Source organism: Amblyomma maculatum, unplaced genomic scaffold (genome assembly GCF_055883805.1).
Source record: "Amblyomma maculatum isolate TAMU_Amacu unplaced genomic scaffold, ASM5588380v1 scaffold_13, whole genome shotgun sequence".
Taxonomy (NCBI): Eukaryota; Metazoa; Arthropoda; class Arachnida; order Ixodida; family Ixodidae; genus Amblyomma; species Amblyomma maculatum.
In genome coordinates, this window is record NW_028146738.1 from 18,534,621 (window position 1) to 18,548,718 (window position 14,098).

General features: G+C 44.4%; 1 long non-coding RNA gene across 1 annotated transcript in view; it reads left to right on the top strand.

Moving 5' to 3' along the window:
* Positions 1-163: 163 nt before the first annotated feature.
* LOC146172292 (uncharacterized) overlaps positions 164-14,098 on the top strand; it is a 57,724-nt gene continuing 43,789 nt past the window's right edge. The window contains exons 1-2 of the long non-coding RNA XR_014702530.1: positions 164-444; positions 634-874. This is a non-coding gene — a long non-coding RNA (uncharacterized LOC146172292). The remainder of the gene's footprint in view (positions 445-633; positions 875-14,098) is intronic.

Genomic DNA, 14,098 nt, shown 5'->3' on the forward strand with positions numbered 1-14,098 from the left:
GTGATCCCCATTGGGCGACAAGCGTCACGTGGTGTAAGCCAGTCAGCGCGCGCTTTTTTTTTTTTTTTTGCTTGTCTTCTGTTGCTCGCAAAACGCGCGTAAACACTTCCGACTTCGGCGCCATCTACGGTGGTGCACAAAATGCTGCGCTGCTTTGGAGAGGTAGTCTGCGACGTAGGGTCGGCGAGAAGCCGGACGAATTTGCGGTTGCTTGCACGGTTGTGTGCTGTTGTACACATGGTTAGCGGCCCCAGATCGCATGACTTCAAGCTATATAGGTCGCTGTGGTGACTTGTTGCCCTTACGGATGCCAGAGCAGGTTTGGCGATGGCAAGAAGGTCTTTGCAATAATTTCCGAAAGAAAGGCGGTTCGACGGAAGGCCTGGCTGCGTCACATCAGTTGAGCGCTTTTCAAACTAACGGGGACCGCTCGCCATGTGTGAGGTAAGGGTACAGTGCTTTAATATGCCTAATCTTTCGCGCCGCGCTGGGTAAAATTAGACTATGCCTCCTGATTATTGCGTCAGGCGCGTCGATCTCAATACCATCATAAATCGCTCTATTTGTCATGATAGAGGGCATAGCGCCTGGCCTTCGGACATCATGGCTCACCCGATGCTGCTGTTTGTGCAGGTTCTGCCGTGTATTTTGCATATGACGCCCACTGCGATATCAACGACGAACATATCAGCCTGATACCATCCCCGGTGTCTTGCTCGGACCACGTCACAAGCAGCAACCCCTTCAAGAGATACTGGCAGCAAGGCGTGACGTCACCAGCAGCCGATCTACTTAAGGAGCGATGCGACCAGATCAGAGGGCACGCACCTAGCCTTCGGACAGCATGAATCACCCGCTGCTGCTGTTTATGCAGGTTGGTACCGCGTGCACGGACTGTTGCTACCGGAGTGATAATAGATTCTCAGTTGTCCTGCCGTGCCCTGGTAGGCTTCATTGCGTTGTTGTTGACTGTTGGTCTATGTTTATGCTACTTATGTCGGGAGACATATAGAAGAAAACCCTGGGCCTAAAACTGCTGAGCTGCTACAGACAATTATAGACAATCAAGCGGTGTCTGATTGCCGGTTAAATTATATCAGCAAGGGTATTAGTCAATTAAATAAAGACTGAACGGTCGTCTGAGTCTCTTGCAGTGATACAGGAATTGAACAAAAGAATTGAATCTCTTGAGGCAACAGTTCTGCAGCAGGCCAAAAAACTGGTTGAATATGAAAACTATTGCCGTCGTAACAATCTGCTCGTTTTAGGCGTTTCTGAAGAAAATAAATCGGCGAAAGATTTAAAGGAAGCCCTCATTGATAAGCTTTTTCATGAAACACTTGGAGTTGAAGTAAAAACCGTCGAAAAAAATTCATCGCATAGGCAAAAAGAGTAAAGAACGATCGAGGATAATTATTATGAAATTTTATGACAGCAGAGAAAAGCGGCAAGTGCTGGAAAACTGCAGCAAACTGAAACGAAAATCTGTTAGCGTAAGTAATAGACTATGCGAAGGAAACGGTAGCGGTGAGAATGAAACTGTGGGAAAGTGCTTCTGCTGAAAGGGCGCAGCGTGATAAGGTCTTTTTGATCAACGACAAACTAAAAATAAATGACAAGTTATACGAATGGGGCCACAAAAAGAACGTGCGCTCCCTTCTAAGCCCTCGAGATAAGTACAATACACGCACACCTAGTACAAGCAATACGCATAACGGTTCTGGCTTCTCAGATAGTCTTGGCGAAACCCCGCTTGAATCCACCCTGTCATAACTACGAATCCTAACACTGAATGCTCGTAGCGTTGTAAATAGTGACCGAGTTAGAATATGTATTGCTGGCGGAAAGTCCGCTTGTGCTAGTGAAACATGGCTAAACAAAGGTGTGCCTAGTCACTGTATAGTACCCCCAAACTACCAGATGGGATAGGGACATTCGTGGTGGCGGTGTTGCAATTCTTGTTAAAAGATCTATAGGTGCGGTAATGGCTGAGTGCACTCTGCCTGAAACAGCTTGGTGCAAAATTACTTACGGGAATGCTACTTACCTTGTTGGAGCAGTGTACAGGCCACCTGTCACTTCACCAGAGTTTTTTGGACAACCTGAACATGTTCTTGTGCAATCATTTGAACCGCAACACCAGACTAATAATGACTGGATATTTTAATTTGCCAAATATTAACTGGGACAATTTACTACCTGGGAACGTAGAAATTTCTAGCTCCGAAACACTGCTGCAAATAATGTTATCGCACCAATTCAATCTGAAACAAATCGTAGAAGAATACATGAGGGTAACGCCTGATTCTCGGTCACTATTGGACGTGGTGTTTCTTTCGGGTAGAGTGGGTGATTCAACAAGGTTGACGACTGGGCACGTTGGTATGGGTTCATACTTAACCAGCCAAAAGACGAGACACAGCAAAGAGGAGGACAGGACAAGGCTGGACTATCAACTGAATGTTTATTGATCAGAAGAGAACAACGAAGATTCCTTCCGAAAAGCTCGCGCACAACCCAACCGGTGGAATGGCAGGAAATTGGAAAGAAGATGAAGAAGAAAATTCAAAGTCAAGGCCTAACTAACGCTTTTTCTAATAGATCAAATTCCTTACAATGAAGGCTAACCGACGCCTTAGCCTTAGGGTGCTCAGTGGGTGATTATACTGTATCTGTAAAAGACGGGATATCTGATCATAAGATGGTTTCCGTGCACATCCATGTCAGAGCGAGTACTCGTGCCAAACCCTTCATACCTGTGCAAGTTAAGGATTATGGGTGGGCAGACGACACTTATTTCATTCTGAATTTTTTACTATTGTCTTTTGGCAAATTCGAACTTGCCTGCGATTGTGAATCGGTTGAAGAACTATGCCTACGCTTTAAGAATACTGTAAAACATTGCGTTGACAGATTCGTTGCTACGCGGGACAAGAAAATAAAACCCCGCCATCCTTACATTAATCGACCTATTATACAAATCAGGCGCAAAATAAAGTAGTTACGTTGGAAGAAAAAAATGCTCAGTTGAGGCAAATTGCGAAGTACATTAAAAACGGCTCCGAGGGAATCAAAAGAGCAATTTCGCAGTCAAAAATTAATCAGTTTCGTCAAAACAGCACCTAGAAAGTTTTGGCTTTACCTTGGTGGCAATAAAGATGAAATAAATAGAACTCAAGTTCTCGATGAAATAGTGACAGAGAAAACAAAAATAGCAGACCATTTCAATCAGTTCTTCCACTCCGAATTCTCTAAACCAGGCAATGATGACCGTGACGGGTATGGTTGGTTGGTTGGTTGGTTCACAGGAAGGGAAAGGCGCAGTATCTGTCACACTTGCTCTGTGGACACCTGAACCGCGCCGTAAGGGAAGGGAGGAAGGTGGGAGTGAAAGTGGAAAGAGAGAAAGGGGAGCCGTAGTGGAGGGCTACGAAGTAATTTCGACCACCTGGGGATCTTTAACGTGCGCTGACACGTTAAAGATCCCCAGGTGGTCGAAATTACTTCGTAGCCCTCCTTCTTCCTTTTCATGTTCGATGGGAGACCTGCGTCGTGACTCAGGCTGGCGTGTTTAATCAAATGTTGCTTTTGGATTCTAAAAAAGCCAGCGGGTCAGATGGAATACCAGCCCAGTTTCTAAAGCGATACGCGGAGTAGGTGTTTTTTTTTTTTTTTGCATAAATTGTTTATGCGGTCCCTACACACGCACTCGTTGCCTCAAGATTGGCGTTGCGCAATTGTAAATACCTGTTTTTAAAAGCGGTAACCGATTGCTCACAAATAACTATCGCCAAATTTCCTTGACCAGTATTATCTGTAAACTATTTGAACATATTATAAATAAACATATACTAACTATTTTTGAGGGTAACGATTTCTTTGATCAGCAGCAACACGGGTTGCGAAAAGGACTGTCTACCATAACACAACTCGTAGAAACGATACATGATTTTAGTTCAGCCATAGATGCCCAAGAACAAATTGATGTCATTTGCGTAGATTTCGCAAAAGCATTTGAGAAGGTTCCACACAGTAAATAAGTTTTCAAGTTACATAAAGCAAGAATTAGTGAAACTATTCTGAAGTGGATTGAAGCCTATCTGAACAATTTCAGGCAGGTTGCGTGTATAGGTGACTGTTTCTCTTCGTCAACATTACAAGTGTTCTCTGGCGTTCCTCAAGGGTCGGTTCTAGCCCCAATATTCTTTTTAATTTATGTTAATGATATTAACGAGGTTACTGAGTCTCCTGTAGAGTTGAAGCTTTTTGCAGACGGCTGTTTAATTTATTCTCGAATAACTCAAGCTGATGACCAGATAAGAATAAACCGAATCCTTCATTCTTTGCATCTTTGGTGCGAAAAATGGGACATGGAAATTAATTACACAAAATGAGCTTTTACGCATAGTACAAATAAAAAGAGGGTTAGGTTATTTACTAATAACTTTGGAAACAAGAGGCTAAAATTGTTGATACCTTCAAATATTTAGGAGTCACAATTACACATACTCTACAGTGGCATAAACATATTAATAATGTGGGCTCAACAGCTTCACAAAAACTTTCTTTCTGAGAAAGAAATTAGAATATACAACAAAATATGTCAAATTATTAGCCTACAAAACGTTCATACGCCCATCCTTGGAGTACGCCTGTGTTGTCTGGAACTCCCACCAAAAATTTTTAAAAGATAAACTGGAACGTATTCTAAGAATAGTCGCTCGTTTTATTGTCAAGATACAGAAGAATGGACTCAGTGACGGAAACACTAAACATGCTAAATACGTGTGAACTCGAGTTACTTGCTTGAAATTCGAAGGCAAAAATCCAGATTAAAGCTTTTATTTCATGTACTCCAAGGACATTTAAAGATAAGAAAAGATAGATATATTCACTCCCCAGGAAAATTGATCGTCAGAACAAATCACAGTAGAGCAATCAAGCCTTATGACACACGTGTTGATGTTTTTCGCAATTCTTTTTTTTTTCCTGATAGAATTTTGAAATGCTTTGCCCGCTGAGGTTGTTGAGCAAACGGATGTACACAAATTCTAACGATCCATTGATATTTTGTGTCGAGTACGTTCAACTTAACGTTATTATTCTGTTATGTATTGTATTGTATATCCTCCGGTATCGACCCTCAAGCGAGGGTTAACAGTATCAATCAAAAACAAATTTTGAGGCAGCCAAGACTGTGTAAAGTGTAAAGACAGCCAAAGGTGTGTGATGTATTTGAATGGATCGGTGGGAGAAAGGACGTTCGTTGGGAGCACGATATTTAGCCTTTGTATTCGTGTAGCAAGACGGCGATCGGCTACTTTCCTAGCAAATTCCTATCCGTTCTGGAGTGTACCCCGTACTCGCTCACGTTTCCATTTACATTGTAGATGAATTCGCACAGAAAAGAAAATAATGGAAGTATCGTCTTTTTTTTTTTTTTTTTTTTTTTGTTACCGCCGAGAACCTTGAGATCCAAGGTTAATCTGGGAAAAGTATAAAACTTTACTAAATCACTTCACCGTGCAGCACGCTGCCCAGTTTTGTCGATTTACATCGCTGTTTTTCAAAATGGTGTCAGGAACTTTACGACGGATTAATGTGTTTCATTTGAAAGGTGCTTACACGCGTGCGCGCGCGTGTATGTTTGTGTGCGTGTGCGTGCGTGCTTGCTTGCGAGTGCGTATGCGCGTGCGCTTATGTGGTTGTTTGAGTACGTGCGTGTACGCCCGTATTGGAACGGTGTGCTGAAGGAGAAATAACTTCGTTTGGGGCGCAGTACTTGAGCATTTGGGTTCGTGAAGCTAGGCGGTGGTACTTGCTTACTGATTTTCCTTTTGTTCTGGAGTGTACCGCGTCTGCTGTCACGTTTGCTTGCACTTACATTCTAAAGATATTTACACGCACAAAAAAAAAAAAGGAATAGAATTCAATTGTTATTTTTACTTTGGCAATTTGATTTCTTTTTCGGACGCTATTTGAGTTATTCGTTAATTTTTCTTCCTAAATGCGTCACCTCGTCTGTGCATCTTATATGACACTGCCCCTATGCGGTGGCGCAGTGGTTAAAGCGCTCGGCTACTGTGCCAAATGACGCGGGATCGAATACCGGCCGCGGCGCGGCCGCTTTTCGATGGAGGCGGAAAGCTAGGCGCCCGTGTGCTGTGCGTTGTCAGTACATTTTAAAGAACTCCAGATGGTCAAAATTTCTGGAGCCCTCCACTATGGCGTCTCTCAGAGCATGAGTCGCTTTGGGACGTTTAAACCCCATAGCTAAACCAAATAAAACCTTATATGACACTTTCAGTTGTTCGCATCCGTTTCGAATGCGCTGTGCGGAAAAATAATCGTCGTTACCTTTCGGACAGCGCGCAAGCGCATATATGCAGACGCAGATCTGCACACATTCTACTACCGCGCAAGTGGTTCTCCATTGTCTGTAACTCAAAATGTGCTTTTTGGGCCAGTATGCGATATGCCGCATTCAGAAAGGCAGCAAAAAATTGCCGCACGGTCACAAATACGACGTATTCTCCCGCTTTTTTTGGCCGGTGGCCGTGTGGCACCCGTTAAAGATCGTCATTTTAATGAAGTCTACTAGAAGGCTCCATTTTAATTTCTATGTAGGCGAACTAGTTTTCTGGGCAACAGCTGCCGACAATATTGCGTCTATTCCTTAATACCAGCTTGAAAACATTTGTGGATGCCGGCAAAAACACACCACCGGTCTGAGTGGCAGTTGTCGTCTGCTACATCAACGGAAATGGAGAAGCCGAGAATGAAAGAGGAGCTAGGTGTCGCTACTTTACGAAGTTGCACTGGTTTTAGACATCTTTCTTAGGGTTCTCCACCTTGTGTTGGCATCAGTATACACCAAAAACTTAACAGTACTACTATTTGCAGGTGGCAAGCTCCAAGGATAAAATACATATTGGCTAAAGTCGATGACGCCCGTGGCGCACAGCGGCACATGAAAGGAACAAATAACCGTACGATATCTCTAATGAACCGCATGGTAATTGTTCTGCCTTCAAAGGATGATCTTACAAAAAAATATGTGTCCATGGAGGCAAGTGGAGCTTTTCATCGGTGGGGTTCAGGATGCCTGTACAACTGATGCGGTCGTATGCCTTTAAGACGTATTTGACGAGAATGGTCTAAGCACCTCTGCTGCAACTCGAAGGCAAGGTTGATGACACCAAATGGGCCTGCCCGCCTTCCGTGCCTCGGGATGGACAAATGATAGTTTGGATAGAAAACATAGCTGTGCAATGCCTTAAACGGATCCTCCCTCCAGTTCTCAAAGCATCTACGCAAGTGAGATAAGTAGTGAGGTTGCTTGGGTCTGTCACGGGCTTCCCAGCGTGCATGGTTTTGTAATCGGGCTCACTTCGGCTGTTTTAAGGCGAAAGCCTCTAATGCCTAATCGTTGTCGTGGACAAAATGTGTCCCGCTTTTTCGGTGGCTCTGATTGGTCGAGAGGGTATGACGTCACCAGCCGGCAAATTCGAAGCGTCCAACCAGAAGTCTTGTGCCCAATCACCATTGAATCGATACTTAAAAAATAAATTAATAAACCTTGTCTCTCACCGGGGAATCGAACATCTATCCCTTGGATTTCCAGCCCAGCGCTATACCACTGCGCCGCGCCACAAAATTTTTTTCTATTTATAGCCTGGCTTTGGCACACGACACAACACAAAAGGAAAATCCCATTAAAACATAAAAAAAGACACAGAAGGCAATGTACATGAATGAGTGTCACGATCAGCCAGTGTTAGACTGGCCTCGTCGCTTTTGACGACCCCCCTGCCACGCCCCGGATCGTGAAACGCTCTTCATAATTCCCCTTGTCTAGAGTGAGAATGATAGCGAGATTCCACGAGGGACAGATACTGCGCCTTTCCTTTCCTGTAGACGAATTATAGAATGCCGGTGAACTTTAATGCATTCTATGAAATGCTGGTTGTGTTTGACAAGGGGCGCGCGATGTACCGTCACGACCGGTCATGACGTCACAAGGCGATTCATGCATATACGAAGCTGACCCCACCGGGCGTCCGATCCAGGCGTCTGTGTGCCCTTTCATTTGGCGCTTCCTGGAACGCCGAACCATACAGAAAACAGAAGCAGACCCAGATGTCTGGGAGGCGTTAGTACAGCAGGTGTCAGCGGCGTTTGAAATTGATTTACAGGATAGAAAAGGCGCAGTATCTGTCACATTTCTCCGCGTACACATGTACCATGCCGTAAAGGAAGGGAGTAAAGTGAAACAGTAATTACCCTCTTTACTCGGAGCATCATTCACCGCCACATTCGCAACAAATGCGTAGCAGAATGCGGCGCTCAGGTTTTCGCCTTTCACCACTTTAGTCGCCAAAGTGTCACTCGTAATTTTTCGCTGTTGTCTGAGATGGTACCGTCAATCCATGCTTTGTTAATGGTGTCGAACAACTGAGCAAGCATAGCGCAACTCATATTCCTGTAAATCTTCGCTCGGGATGGCGTCCAGTTCGAGCACCGCCGTTTACCTGGCGTCGTCTTTTGTTGGTTTGGTTTGGTTTTTGAGGTTTAACGTCCCAAAGCGACTCAGGCTATGAGAGACGTCGTAGTGGAGGACTCCGGAAAGTTCGACTACCTGGGGTTCTTTAACGTGCACTGACATCGCACAGCACGCGGACGCCTTGATTTTCGCCCCCATCGAAAAGCAGCCGCTGAAGCCGGGATTCGATCCCGCATCCTTGGGAACAGTAATCGAGCGCCGTAACCACTGTGCCACCCCGGCGGGGCCGTCTTTCGCTGCAAACAACTCTCGCATATGATCTTCTCGGCAAAACGCGCAGCAGATGGGAGAAAGATGAGGATTAATGCGCAGGCGATTCTTTCAGCGTCAGCAACCGAAGGGAATTTCTCGATTTGAGCGGGAAGAACCAACAGGCGAGACGCGAACACTACATGCTTTGCGAATATTACATGCTGAAGGGACATACTTCGCTGGCGGATTTTACGTGTTAAATAGTCGTGGCATACCACATTCAGGCGAATCCGGTGAGGGAAAACACCATCGCACCTGTATAGGCCATGCAGTTTGGGGGAATGAGAGGTCGAAAGAATGAAAAAGATGGCATTTACGTTCCCATCGCACCATAGCTTTACGCTGCGAGCCACACGCAACGGCTGCGGCGGCATGTCTTGTACATATTGTCACGACCTGCCTGGTTCGTCTCTGGGCGATTGCTAAACCCCGTTCTTAATTGTTTGGCTGGTCATTCTCCGTCGTGACAGGCCACCATGCGATATATGCTGGCTTACTTCCCTCAAGGACCTGGCGGGCCCTCCCGGTCGTTGGGTGTTGCGCCTACTCTATCAACGTCACCTACAAATCCGGTCGTCTGCACCAGTACGCTGACTGGTTATCCCGCTATCCGGTGGATTCCCCTGACCGCAGTGACAGCGACCGTTCTGTTGGGGCTCAAGGATATTCGAAATCGCGAACACGATTTAATGATGGTGAAAAGAACGATTTAGCATTACTTTATCGACTGCAGATTTCACTTCCGCGTAACTGACGGAGTCATCTGTACAGAGTATATCGTTAGCAGGAAATTGTTCGATCATAGTAAATAATATACCTAAATTAAAAATCAAAGTGGCCTTAGGACGGCGTCCTGTGGCACACCTTGAAATAGCATCTCGCGTCTCAACCTATTCAGCGTCCACACAAACTGCTGGCGGTTTCTTAAGAAAAACGCTATACCTAATCAACAATATTATCGGCTAGAAGCGTCCTTAGCTTGGATAGTAATCTGCTATGACACACTGTAGAGAAAGTCTTCTTGAAATAATAAAAAAAAATATCTGTCTGCCCCCTACGATAAGAAAAAACGGCATAGGTCGTGTGTGGTCAGTTGCGTAATCGTTGAAAATTATCTTGCTAGTTCGCCAGCCTTCGAAGTCTGCATTTGTTGAGATTTCCGAGAAAATAAAAACAAATCCTTTCTTCACCATTCAATGTAACTTTTTAAAAGCGCGTTCAGAAATTGTTCGAAAAGAAAAATTGATGCAGTCCTTGAAAAAGCGAGAAGCAGTAAGGACATTTATTGTGAAAAGCTTTGATTGAAGGCAAAGACACAGGTATATATTAATCACCGTTTATGCCCTGATCGCAAACGTTTGCTAGCACTGGCAATCGATGAGTGAGACAGGATAGAAATTTGTTTGGGCCCATGGAGGCCAAATTTATGCCTGAGAAATGGAAAAGAGCAAAATATTAAAGATTGCGACCACCGCGGACGTGAGCAAAATGTCTTAGGTCCATGCATTCAATAGATGGCTCCTCTTCAACATGAGCACGTATCAGCTGCTTGCTCTGGTAGCCTTGACAAAGTTGCTCAGAACTCAGCCTCAAGATTTTTCATTTGAATTGCCATTTCGTGAACAATAAGAACGATGAAATGCTGTTACTTTTTGACTATTTAAAATTTTTCTTTGATCTCATAATGTTTACGGAGACCTTGTATCACGACAAAGCAAACTATTTAATTTTAGATGGCTACATGTACTTTCCCCTGAACGGACATGACCGAAAAAGTGGCGGTGTTTCAATCCAAATTTTGAACACTGGCATAGTTACAGAGGTAAGACAGCTCAATTTGTCTACTGTCGACTACGAAATGCTAACCGTTGAACATGACCGTGAACTGTATTATATCACCCCTCAACCACCGCCACCCGGTAGTTTCGAGGTGTGTCTTGATATACCTTAATGTCCCTTTGATTACGTTTCCAGAGATCAACAATCACTGGTCTTCGCTGGCGACGTGAAGGTTGATATGTACAGCGTCTCTGCCCAACTTATGTCCCCTTTGATTCTTATAGCTTTTAGAACCTTATCAACGCTCCCACTCGCATAACCTGCTCTACATCTTCCTGTTTAGATATCATCACAACTTGGAAATTTTCAAAGCAAAGGCTGGCACACTTTTATGAGGCATAAGTGACCACGATATGAAGAAAAAAAAAAAAAAGGCGCAAATGAAGTAGCCCAAAGGCGAAAAGAAGTGACAGGAAAGACCTTGTGCTAGAGCATCCGCCTCTCATTCGGGAGGTACCAGGTTCGATCTCTGGTACCGCCCGGCTACCCATCGATTTTCGATGGGTATAGCATTTACCCCGGCCTGGTGCTCGGCTCTTCTGGGGTGAAATGCTTGAAAAAAGGGGTCATGGACGAAGAAAAAGAAATAAATAACAGGGCCCACATGTGGGCTTTTGCCGCACGAGGCGGACTTATGGTTGCCATATGGCGGAACGAACTACTGACCCATCGGCGCAACGTTGTGACCATAAGTGGCCACCTTTCAACTTTCGCTTTCAATCCTGCTTCAAGCTCCAATTCTGCCCGGTCAACAGTTTGCAATACCTATCAGCGCATAGATATGATAACCCTGGATCACTTCCGGGTGATCACGTGATGCGCTCAAAAGGCGTAAAGGATGCGTACAGTATCCTGACAAAATAAAATAAAATTTACGTACAATAAATGCTTCTTGGTTCAGCGTAATCGTAAAAAAAAAAAAATGCTAAAACGCCCTGGATAACCCAAGAACTACGGCTCAAAATAAAGGTTAAAGAGAAGCTGTTTCCGCAATTTGTCAAATCGACCCACCAAAGCTAGACAAATTAAAGAAATACCGCAGTTATCTTAACCGAGAGCTAAAATTAGCCAGCTTTACTACAACTCTTTCTCCTCCACGTCTGGTAAGAATGCGAGTGCGAAGTGGTGCCAACTGAACTAAATATTCAACCGTAATCTCAATTCTCCTGTAACCTCAATAATGAAGGATGGTGTAGCCATTAACGGGCAAAATATCGCAAACAAATTCAATGAATATTCTCTGAGCGTCACAAAAACCTTGCTATCTTCCACCGTGATGACTGCAGATTACGCTTTGCAAATATCAACTGTTCCTGATTCTATATTCATTTTCCCCACGACTGAAGCTGAAGTCGTAACAATTTTTAGGAGCCTCAGGTGTAGCAGGGCAGATGCCAAAGCTAGATTCCGCACAAGGCCTTTTACGTTTCTATTGACACTTGCTGCACCATTAACTCACATTTACAACGTTGATTACGCTACTGGGGTCTTTCCGAGGGAAATGCAAATTGCAATGGCTATTGCCATTCTTAAAGGACTTTAACACCAAATGTTGGTGGCATTTTTCTTCGTATTAATGACGCGTTAGTCATTCCTGTATATCGATCCGCACGCAGTTTTGACTTACGACCGCAATATAATTTATTACTGAATTGTATTTCCTCACCAGTTTCGGTTTCACCAGTCGAGAGATGGCTGTGACGTCACTTTCATGTCTTGTCACGCGGCATGAAAAAACAGCGATATAAACGCTCATTCTTCACTTGTAGGGATTCCTGTTCTTGAGGCAGGCTGGCTTTATCATTGTAGTGAATTCAAATAAAAGCAGCGGTGGCGTAGCGGTAGAACATCCGCCTCGCATGGAGGAGGACCGGGGTTCAAATCCCGGTGCGGCGCAATTCTCCACCAGATTAAACAAAAAATCCGCGTGTCGATAGAATTGCATAAACAGGTTTGGGGGGCGATCTGATGCCGGTGAACACCTCCGGCAACGCACTCCCTCACCAGAACAGGAGCTGGCCACCCTGGTGCAGTAATTGGCCGCAACCTTTCATGATTAGTTCCATAAAACCCCGGCCCTCAGTCACCAGCGGCTGCGGAACAACTGACCACGGCGGCGGTCAGACCTGTGACGCAGCAGGGGGTGCTAAGAATTCCTGGCTCCGCTGGACAGGCTGCCATTGGAAACTGACCCTGGCAACGTTTAACGCTAGAACCCTAGCTAGTGAAGCTAGTTTAGCAGTGCTGTTAGAGGAATTAGAGGGCATGAAATGGGATGTCATAGGGCTTAGTGAGGTTAGGAGGCCGAAAGAGGCATATACTGTACTTAAGGATGGGCATGTGCTGTGTTATCGAGGCTTACCGCAGAGGCGAGAACTAGGAGTAGGTTTCCTTGTCAATAAGTATATAGCTGGTAATATAGATGAATTCTATAGTATTATTGAGAGGGTGGCAGGCATCGTAATTAGGCTTAATAAGCGGTATAAACTGAAGGTTGTACAGGCCTATGCACCCACATGTAGTTATGATGACCAGGCAGTTGAAAGCTTCTACGAAGATGTAGAATCAGCAATGCGAAAAGTAAAGACGCAGTATACTGTACTAATGGGCGACTTCAATGCCGAGGCAGGGAAAAAGGAATGATTATATTGCTTTATTTTCATCGCTCGCGTGACCTAAACTTGACTGTAACGTCACAGCCATAGCTCGGCTGTTCAAAACCGAAACCGAAACAGGTGAGAAAAGAAATGCGATTATAAATTATTCAGCAGTCGTAGGCGAATATGACGTGACGATGCGTGTACAGTAATGTTTTAGGCATCATTATAAAGAATAAAACACGAACCCAAAAATAATGTGTCTACACTCTTTAAGAAGGCGCTACATTGGATTTATCAAATTACCGGCCTATCCCGATTATCCCTGTGTTCCAGAATAACTAAATTTGCTTAGATGACTATGCTGTTCTGTCGGATCAACAGTTTTGCTTTACACCTAAAAAATCGACGGAAACAGGTTTGATTAAAGAAAAAGAATGAATAATTAACGCCTTTGAGAAGAAATGGCCTGTCCTTGACATTTCATAATGGGCCTTCATTATTTCTTTTATATATCAGTGACATCTTTTATACTCTTGCTGTTGGCCTGTGGGCTTTGTTGACGATATTACAGCACTGTTGTCGGGTCACACAGGAGGCGCGAACTATTCTCACGAGTCTAGAAGTTCCTAGAATATCTTCACGAGTGGCCGAGTAATAACTGTCTTAAAAAGAATTCCGAAAGGCGATTGCTGTTTTATTCCGAGCAGAAAACAAAGCTTTTAACTCAAATTTTGTCCTATCACTAGGCGGCAAAACAATTGCAGCCGGGCAAAGTATAAAATGCTTAGGCGTAATCTTCTCAGAATGTCTCACGTGGGACGAGCACGTCAACCATGTTCGTAAA